The following is an 8,175-nucleotide window of genomic DNA, read 5'->3' as shown; positions in this document are numbered from 1 at the left end:
TTTATTTCACGAGGTCATACTGACACATACACAAATACCTTATCTAAGCATGAAAAGGTTACACAAAAAACATACAGTGAAATTCTAACCACATAAATCTAAATGTGAGGGCTAAGTCGAATTCCCCATCACACGTGACGGGCTGGGAAAACATGGAATGAAACCCAAGGAGGACAGAAAATGGAGACAAGACACAAAGACGCAACTGGGATAAACAAAGGAGAGGGAGACTTTAACACAGGGGGAATGACAGGCTGACACACTGAAGACCCAACACTATGAACAACTCAAAATACTGAGTCAGTTGATCCTGAACCATGCCAGTTTCATCTTCATTGTGTACAGCACTGGATACTGTGGCTCCTCTGAAGGAGAACGCCTTAAATCATAGGAATTTCACTCCCTGGTATAACTCACGAACCTTAAAGCAGATAATTCATAAGCTGAAGATGTCTCAGTAATGCAGAAGATCTTCATTTAGCCTGGAAAAAGAGAATGTTGCTCTATAAAAAAGCCCTCTGTAAAGCTAGCTCCTACTATTCATCAGAGATCGAAGGGCACTGATGACTGGACAGAAGCAGTGATATCAGCACATGGCTCACATCATACTTTAAAGATGAAATATTCCAAAAATATATATTTGCCCACTGCTTGTGTGAAAGAGGCAGGAACTTGTAGAGAAATCTGCTGTTAAACCAGACCACATGAGCACATCTGTACATGACAGGCTGTATTCACACTCATATTCCTGTGTGTCATGTGTCACTGCATGTTGCTTATTATGACACACTTCGGTGGTTAGAGTCGTATTTTCGTCTCTGCTATACCTAGTGCCTCCTAACTACATTCAGACATTCATACTCCAATGACCAACTTACCCAGGGATACTTTTTGTTTGCTGCCTGTCCCGTTTGACTCTTTTGCATCAGAATTATTGTCTAAAGGCAAAGAAAGATGCCCAACGGATTTACTTTACCAAATTGACCATCCCAGCCTTGCTGTAATGGTCCATTTGATTCACCTTTTATTGTTTATTTTATTTATTTTTATTTTCACTTGCTAGATATTGGACAGACTTGAATCAGGAAAAGAAAAGGGAGAAAGGAAGAGGGGGAAAAACAGCGGAGAAGCGACAAAAAAAACCATATATCGATCACCTGGATCACCTGTTGAGAAAGAAAAAAGAAAACAAGCAGAAGAGAACAAGAGTAATAGAATAAACAACATCACAATGATATATGGGAATATGACAGTAAATACTAAATATTAAACATTATTGTGCAGCACATAAGATCAACAAAACACAGTGTGCTTTGAGGTAGGAGCCAAAAAGGGTGTAGTTTGTGGGTGTGATCACCCGTGTGTACACCTGTGAGCATGGACGCGCTTGTTTTTAAAAGGTTGCTTCATGTAATGATCTGCTAGAGGGTGTGGGGGGGCCACAGCCCCGTCCTCCAGGGCATGAAGCAGGGATGGAGGAGGCAAGGCAAGTTTATTTGTATAGCACAATTCAACAACAAGGTGATTCAAAGTGCTTTACAGAGACATTAGAAACAAAAACAAATAAAAAGCATGATTTAAAATAGATTAAAACAAGCAAACAAACAAAACAGTATATAAAATCAAAAATCAAAACAGGTAAAATCAGTAGTTAAAATGTAAGTTTTGAAATTTAAGCTTAAGTGCAGTTTTGGTGCTTTATTTAAATGCAGCTGAGAACAGGTGAGTCTTCAACCTGCATTTAAATAAACGGAGTGTTTCAGCTGATCTGAGGCTTTCTGGGAGTTTGTTCCAGATATAAGGAGCATAAAAGCTGAATGCAGCTTCTCCGTGTCTGGTTCTGACTCTGGGAACTGATAAAAGACCGGATCCAGATGACCTGAGAGATCTGGAAGGAGATCAAGACTCCAGACATCCAGAGGCCCCCAGAACACAAGAGACCAAGGAAGACCAACAGAGGGGCAGCTGCACCACTGTCCCAGAAAGAGCTGAGGAGAGTCCCAGATGAGGGCTCACTCAGCAGCCGCGGAGCAGAAGCCAGGGGGGGTTGCAGTGACGCGCTCCACCGGCAGCCAGCTGCGCCAGAGTGACCGAGAGGCCGAGGGCACCCCACCCCCGAAGGGGCCCGAGCGAGCCCCAGACTCCAGGCCCCGATAAGCAGCCACCAAGGAATGAGCCGGTGTGTACCTGGGCGCCCACCACCGGACATAAAGAACCACTAACGCACCGATGTCTGAGGGAGTCCGCCACCGGCAGGGGAAGTGGTGGGGGGAAGATAGGCCTCCAAACCTTGGAGGGCCTGAGATGTCCCCAGAGAGGTGGCGTCTGATACCCAACCTGACATATAGACACAAACATACAGGCACACACAGACACAAACATCCATTCCCACCCTCATGCTCTCATATGCACTTACTCCACACTCAACCAACGTGGAGACAGACATAAAGAGACGTTGTACACATGATCACACTCCCCAAGCGTACTCTACCAACCGGGTCTAGGTACCCTTGCCCCTGGAGGGGGGAACTGCACCCAGACCCAGGTGGTGTTACCCTTTTCCCTGCGGTGGGGGGAGAGGCAGACCGCCCTGACTCCACAGCAGCAGGGAGGCCCCACACTCCAGACCGCAGTTGGATGGCCAACTCCTCCTCCTAGCCCCCCCGCTCCAGCAGGTCGCAGAGAACGGGGGTGAGAGAAGACTCCAAACCTCCCTCCACCCGCTCATTGTAGTGTTGATGCATATGTGTTCTAAGGTGCATTTAAAACCCAGGAGGGCATGGAGCTACCTGCCAGAGAGCAGCAGGTAAGCGCATGGTCCCTCCTGCTAGCCCTCAATGTCTACGTGTATTTAAAACTGAGAGGTGGGCAACGATGCCAGGGGTGAGGTGTACACCCTGATGGTCTTTTGGAGTCCGTGTTGCGTGCCCACCCCCAAGATCCTATATGTATGTTTAATGAGGGTGTGAGTAATGTGAATGTCTAAGTTGTGGGATAAAATTGAGGCAGAGGCAGCCAGAAGGGGACCGGGGGGGGGGGTAGCCTCCTCTGCACCCTGCTGACATACCCCTACTCCAAGGCCCTGCATGTGTGGGTGATTGTAGTGGAGCGGGAGGAGGGAGGCAGCTGGAGATGGGGAGGGAAGGAAGGGAGAGGCAAGTGACCCCTCCCTGGGGCCAGCTCCCCCGCTGACCCCAGTAGGCACCCCCATACTCTGCCACCCACCAGGGAAAGGGGGCCCAGGCCCATCCGGACCGGGGCCCAGAACAGCAGCGCCGCCTGGCCCCACAGAGCCCGGGACAGTCCACCCAACCCCACCACAAGAGCTTCTGGCTGTGGCTTAATTAAACCAACAAAGAGCCCCAGAAAACTCATGATGAACAATATTTTTGTTTTTTAAGCAAAAATTCCTTCATCACATCTTCTTCAATTTTAATATTTTATGTTTAATCACATTTAATGGTAATAAACAGCATTTCTGCTGTAAGCAGAGAGAGCAACAGCACAGTGGATCAAAGCTGCAGATGATGATCACACACACCTCAAAGCTTTGAAAACCCACCTGAAGACTAACTGTGCTGACTGTTCTCCACGGTCACCAGACCTCAGACCCACTGAACATTTAAACTCTGAACTTATCCACCTTTTTAGCTCATGATTTAAACCTTTGACCACACATTTTAATCTAAAAATCAAGTCTTACTGTCCATTTACAGTTTGTTTTTTATGGTTATCGATCAGCCTTAATAAACACCTAGATTTAGATTTGTCTCCATGTCTCAGCATTTGGACCACTGCTTAACATGATCTGCGTCCCGATGGCGACGGTCGATGGCGATGACAGAGACCGTGAAGGAGGCGTGAGCAGTGGGACGTGCAGGACAGCAGGGAAAGAAACGATAAAGAAGGAGAGCAAGAAGCCAACAACACATGAACTGAGGCAACAGTGTCCCTATAGTAATCTTAACATTGCATTTGGGAATATTTCATGGTGCGTGGTACTTTCTGGGATGTTAGGTGACTGTGAGTGACAGAGAAAGGAGACCAAACAGAAAGGATGAGACCACACCAGTGAGTTACCAGTGATGGACATAAAGTGCTGATAGTGGCTGTAGGAGGGAAGAACAGGTCGCTGATGGAGAGCAGCAACATTAAAGAGTATAAAACAAACTCCATACGGACATGAGAAGTCATAAACGACACACCTGTAACTGCTTCAGAGATGCTATATCTGTATTATCCACGTAGCTCTAGTGCATCACAGCCACAGTCCTTCAACAATGTCACAGATATAGAGGTTGGAGAATATAGTGTAGATGCCTGTGAAGTATCATGAAGTCATTATAACCCAGGATATAGTGCAAGGATGTGCTCTGATGTCAGTACATTTCCTCCTTTATAGTTTTAAGATGAAATATTCAAATTCAAAACAAATATATGGTTCACTATTTCATTGACCTGCATGTGGAGAAATCTGTTGTTAAATCAGAACATATATCTGTACAGGACAGGCTGCGTTCAGACTCATATTACTGTGTATCATGTGTCACTGCATGGATATTTATTTATATGTTTATGTTTCTAACACATTTATCTTTATTCGCACATGAACATATTTATTTTATGTATTTTTTGTCTTTTAACTTCCACTTGTTTACACTGTAAAAACTAAATTCCAAATAGATGGTTTGTATGCAGCATCTTTTCTGCTCTACCTGAGCACACAACAGTGAATACTAAAATTATTTTTGGCTGTGTTACCACCAGTTGTTTTGCTGGTAACTCTAAGACTCCACTGACTGAAACTGGATGAGCAGACAAGATGGTGATGATCCAGAGCAGCTGGTTTCAAGAGATAAAGCCTGATCACATACTCTATGAAAACAAGGTGAGTTTAATATCACGAGTGATTTCGTTTTTCAAGGTATGGATCATATTTTAATAATGAACTGCTTATATTTCATCTGAATGCAGTTAACTTCTTGTTAAATTCATTGATGCATAGGTAGTGTTTTTTGGGCACTTTTGAGATGAAATTATTTGCAGTGTCACAATAATGCTATGCTTTTTATTAAGGTTCAAGGTTTCTTCATTTGTCACATGCATAGTTATACAAGTATAACACACAGTGAAATGTAGCCTGACACGCTCCTCGACATGTGCAAAAATGGGGGGGTAGAGGAAGAACATTATATATATATTTATATATAGTATATATTAATAAGTGTTATAAAGTCATATAGTGTAGTATTAAGTGGACACAGCCCTGAAAAATAAAGGCATGAGACCATGTGTCCTTGGGGAGTAGAAAGCTGCAGACTCTCGCTCATGTTTGCCTGGGAAAATGTAGATAAGAGGGACCATCTCTAGTGGAAAGTTACTGAGACACTGTTGTTTAGACTAGAATGAGAGCTTCTGTAATGAGACTGTCAGGGGCACATCGCCATTTTGAGATCCGCGACAGCGTGTCATGCAGGACGCACCTCCCTTCTAGAAGTAATGTGAAAGAGAATAAAAGTGTGAAATGGTCTACTGAGCAGTGTTTTGTCTTCCATTGGATGCCTCTGAGGAATCAAAAGAACTTGGTGAAGTGTTGGTACTTAACAGCACACACATAACTCTACATGTATTATAGGAAAATTATTAATGATAATGCACAGTAGATCTGACCAAAGTCTACCTCTGTCCTTTCTTGCTGGTTTTCAGTGGTAGAAACAGTGTACACATCTATTAAAGTCATTTTCCACATTGGTTTGCTCAACATTAAACATTGTAGTTTTATTCGGGTTATTTTTAGCTTTGAAAACAACCAAAGAAAACTTTTAAATTTCTCCTATCCTGTCTTGTCTGCTGGGATTTAGGAACTGTGTTCACAGGCCAAGGTTTTTGCTTGGAAAGTGACCGTGCTCTCATTTTCAAAGACTTCAGTATTATTAGGGCCATTATGGCCACATCCAAATCTTGGCAAATAATACAGAAAACAACAAAACAAAACAACAAAAAACCCTACTAAAACAACCAAGTGTCCAATAAAATGCCAGCTTTATGTAAGCTGCGTCAGACTCATTGACTATCTTTCCTCTAAACTTTCAGCTTTGTGGAGCTGCTGTCACACTGTGCCTGGGATTTCTGAGATGACCCTAATCTCATTGAAAAGCACAGAGTCGCTGCTTTCAGAAACCATTGAAATTTTTCAGGTGTTACAGACGTTTAAAGACAGTTGGATGATTCCTGTCTAAAGCCAGCGACTGGTTAGGATTTAGAGGCTTAAGCATTCCCATCCCTGAGATTTATTAACAACCTGTACAGTGCCCTGAATCATGGAGAACCATGCCTGAACTTATTTGCTTTTTTCCCTATTCAACAGCTTGATTTTCCTAATGGTTTGCATGCTGGTGAAGCAGAATCATCTTTGTGTAACCTTGCTTATGTTTCTTTAAGCATTGAGGCACGTCATTTACAGAATTCCTGGTTTTAAAGAAACAGGTATGGTCACATGGCCAAAAATACCACTATATTAATAAGTTTTGGTAGTGAACTACAAAGCTACATGTTGTTGTGTTTTGACTCTCTGTCTGACTTTCATCTTCTCCTGTGACACTATGCCTTGGATTTCTGAAATAACCCAAATCTTACTGAAAAGCACAGAGTTGCTGCTTTCAGTTTTTCAGGTTTTACAGATGTTGTTTCCTGTCTAAAGCCAGCGACTGGTTAGGATTTAGAGGCCTAAGCATTCCCATCCCTTAGGTTCACTAACAAACTGAATCATGGAGACACAAACTCCATAATCCTTTTTTTTTTTTTTTGCCTGTCCCGTTTGGCTCTTTTGCCATCAGAATTATTGTCTAAAGGCAAAGAAAGATGCCCAACGGATTTACTTTACCAAATGGACCATCCCAGCCTTGCCATAATGGTCCATTTGATTCACCTTTTATTGTTTATTTTATTTTCACTTGCTGAATACGGGACAGACTTGACTGGAGGAAAGAAGGGGAGAAAGAAAGAGGGAAAGAGAAACAGCTGAGAAGAGGGACGGGGGAGAAGGGCAAAAAACAAAAACCAACAGAACGGGCAGAAAAAAAAAAGAGAAAAAAAATGCATCTATCGATCACCTGGATCACCTGTTGAGAAAGAAAAAGGAAAACAAGCAGAAGAGAACAAGAGTAATAGAATAAACAACATCACAATGATATATGGGAATATGACAGTAAATACTAAATGTTAAACATTATTGTGCCGCACATAAGATCAACAGAACACAGTGTGCTTTGAGGTAGGAGCCAAAAAGGGTGTAGTTTGTGGGTGTGATCACCCGTGTGTACACCTGTGAGCATGGACGCGCTTGTTTTTTTAAAAGGTTTCTTCATGTAATGATCTGCTAGAGCGTGTGGGGGGGCCACAGCCCCGTCCTCCAGGGCGTGAAGCAGGTGTGGAGGAGATCAAAACTCCAGACATCCAGAGGCCCCCAGAACACAAGAGACCAAGGAAGACTAACAGACTCCATAATCCTTCCTCACTTGTTCCTCCTAACAACTATGTCTGTTCCGAGAATGACGTCTGAGCTTATTTGCTTTTTTTCATATTTAACAGCTTGATTTTCCTAATGGTTTGCATGTTGGTGAAGCAGAATCATTTTAGCGTAACCTTGCGTGTGTTTCTTTAATCACTGAGGTGCCACTGCAAAAACATTTGATGACTGTATTGACTCACAAAGCCTGTTGCCCCACAGGTTTTATAGAAAATATCTGCAAGTCCACTTGTTACCTTTTTGAAAATTACAGATACGCCTACTTGAAGATATCAAACATTTATGTATGTTTCTACAGAGAGGTCACTCCCTTCTGGTTTCCTCATTTGACAGTAAAATATATGAAAAGACCAAATACAGACCTTCTTAAGAGCCAACTTCAGTCCACAGATGCAAAGATAAGCTGTCAGGTAAGTTATGCATCATTAATTATAAAATTATATTATTGTGTATTTTATATTCTAAACATTATTCTAAAACTTAGAAATGATCATTTAAACCATTTTAAAGACACGACAGATTTTACATGTTTAAAAAGTATTGGATATAATGTTTTTGGACATGCATACAAACTGTGTTTAAGGCACAGGTTAAAAACTGGTTATGGACAAATCAAGGATGTGATCATGTATAAGTTGTATAGTTTT

This window comes from Maylandia zebra, linkage group LG3, assembly GCF_041146795.1.
Source record: "Maylandia zebra isolate NMK-2024a linkage group LG3, Mzebra_GT3a, whole genome shotgun sequence".
Classification (NCBI taxonomy): Eukaryota; Metazoa; Chordata; class Actinopteri; order Cichliformes; family Cichlidae; genus Maylandia; species Maylandia zebra.
The sequence above is the reverse complement of the archived record's forward strand: the minus strand, read 5'-3'. Positions refer to the sequence as shown.